General features: G+C 44.2%; 1 protein-coding gene across 8 annotated transcripts in view; it reads left to right on the top strand.

Annotated features, from left to right (window-relative positions):
- Positions 1-2486, top strand: part of Usp37 (ubiquitin specific peptidase 37) — a 106384-nt gene that overhangs the window by 10431 nt on the left and 93467 nt on the right. For 2 of the 8 annotated variants that reach the window (XM_031367950.1, XM_031367948.1), the window contains exons 2-3: positions 604-672; positions 1055-1290. The gene's annotated coding sequence lies outside the window, so the exon portion shown is untranslated. The remainder of the gene's footprint in view (positions 1-603; positions 673-1054; positions 1291-2486) is intronic. The other 6 variants (XM_031367951.1, XM_031367956.1, XM_031367957.1 and 3 more) reach the window with 3 other exon arrangements.

Genomic DNA, 2486 nt, shown 5'->3' with positions numbered 1-2486 from the left:
AAAGATAGAGTGGCTACACACTGTGGCTGGCCTAGAACTCACTATGACTATGTGTACTAACTGGCCTTAAACTCACTGAGATTCACTTGGCTCTGCCCTCTGAATGTACTAACCATCCCTGACTTCTGTCATATTTTTGAGACAGGGTCTCACTGAACCCAAAGACTGCTGCTTTTGTCACAAGCTCCTGGTATTTTCCTGTCCCTGTGCTCCTCTGTACTGAAATACTCAGCTCCTGTTTGTTTGGGTAACAGGGAATTTGAACTCAGGTCTCCACATGGCAAGCAAGCACTTTGCCCAGTGACATAAACCCCCCAGCCCCTCCATGGTTCTTGATAACAGTTTTGTCCTTCTTTTCCTGACTTTTGAGCAGCAACAACAGCAAGCAAGACGATCCTATATGGACAGAAAAGCCCTCTTTGAAGCCTGCAGGTGCCTCTCCTTGCCCTATCCCACCACCAGAGCAGTACATGCTCTCTAAAGTCCTTAAAAGAACCTGGAAATGGGCTCACTGTGTTCTAAGCCAGTCATAAGATTAACTCTGAAAATGTCCTCTAATATTTAAAGCTCATAATAAATAAAGCACTACTTCTTTACTTACAGAAATCTCTCCTACTCGCAGGCACAGAAGCCAGGAGTGAGGTTCTGCCTGTGCAAGAAACACTTTATCAGGTAAGGGCCACTCTCCTAGACACCCAAAGAGTTTTCATGATCAGCTGTAGCCTTCTAGCTGTCTAAAAAGGAACCACCATGGTGCTCTTAGTGGGGCAGTCTCCGTGTGTAAGCAGTCAGGGTAAAGCTAGGTCTAACAATGATCACCAGATTAAAGTGCCAAGATATTTCTATGCTGACAAAATAAACTCTCCAATTAAAAGAAAAAAAAATTTTTTTTTTTTTAAAAAAAACAGAGCATGTTTTATTTTAATCCTGTTGAGGGTGAGGGATGGAAAACACAAAATAAGGGGAGGGGTCTCTTTATATAGTACATACAATATCAGAACCAACCACAGGAAGTAAGACCCATTGCACCCCTCCCCATTCAACTCCTATGTAGGTCCAAGGCCAGCTGAGGATAGAAGGGACATGAATTAAGACACTATTGGCACAGTAACATGGCCAATGCACCAAAAGATGGAGAGAATGTCCCAGGGAGCAAGGTTCCACGCCTCAGCTGCTCCCCCAGTGAAGCGGAATGAGACTTCAGCTCAGCAGGAAAGCGGACTTCAAAAATCAGGGTACTCTAGTGAACTTTTCAGATCACAAGTGCAGTGAGTCAAGACATTTATCAAGGTGATGCTGTTCTTTCTTTCTGAAACTTTTCTTCTTCAGGCTTGAGGCCAGGTCCTCCTCTTCAATTTGGAAGGCAGGGGAATGAATGCTTATTCTACCCTCCCTAAATCTAGGTTACTTAATTACTACTTTCTTGACTTTAAAGACAGAAGCCAATGAACAAGGCCGGCTCCCCTTGTGAAAGTCGGCTTAAAGAGCCCTTGGGTTGGTGCAACTGTCTCTACAAAGGTTTCTATGAGCATCTGTCCCTTTATAAGCTCTTCAAACTTAATACAGATATCTTCAAGTGTATCAGACACAGGCTGAAGATTTGGGCTCTCTCTAGAGTTGGACTAATAATCTCATCTTTGGAGATGAGGATGAGAAAACAAAGGCTGACGGCGGGAAGGATCGCAGTTTACAGTAACAAACAGGCTGAGAGTCAAGCCCATGAAGATGGAAGGGGGAACTCTGACACTATCTACAAGTAAAAAACATTTCAGTGGCAACCCTGAAGTTTCCATACACCAAAGAAAGTGTGTTAAAAGAGAGAGGAAACTGAGCCAGCAGAGTCCAGCTATTCATTTTAAATCTCAAACTCATTCAGCTAATACTGCTTCAAGTACAATCATGAGGAGAGATGGTGCTACTGAAACTCATGCTAAAGAGCGGGGTCAAGTAGCCTACCATTTGGATCCAGGTGCTTGCTCCCTTTGGGAAGACACCCGGAAATTATCTTTGAAGACCTAAATCTGAAGAACTACCATCCCTCCTACCCCAATACAATTCTCTTTTAGGGAAGGTTGAGTAAATTAAGACTCCTGCTTTAAGTTTAAGTGGTAACAAAGAGGAAAGGGCTGAGATTTGGGTAGGCGAGCAGCAGAAGCCAGAACAAGGTCAATGTCCTCACAGCAGCCAGGTGAGAAGGAAGGAACAGGAGCAGAGAACAGGCAGAGCTCCTGCTTGGCCTTCGGCTTGCCTCTTCTCCTGCCTCCCATCCCACCCAACAGCCTGATGCAGCTATTGGTCTGCCGGAGGGGATGCAATGCCCAGACCAACTTTTTATTGAGCTTATGCAGCTAACAGACATGTAAACAGTGCCAAGTGACAAAGTTTTGCTGAAAACTACAGCTTGTGTCCATTAAACACACCTCTCTCTTTTGAGATTAAAAACAGAAATCCAAAGTAAACAAATACTGAGTGAGAGAGAGAGAGAG

The sequence above is a fragment of the Mastomys coucha genome, unplaced genomic scaffold (assembly GCF_008632895.1).
Source record: "Mastomys coucha isolate ucsf_1 unplaced genomic scaffold, UCSF_Mcou_1 pScaffold14, whole genome shotgun sequence".
Lineage (NCBI taxonomy): Eukaryota > Metazoa > Chordata > Mammalia > Rodentia > Muridae > Mastomys > Mastomys coucha.
The sequence above is the reverse complement of the archived record's forward strand: the minus strand, read 5'-3'. Positions and strand labels throughout refer to the sequence as shown.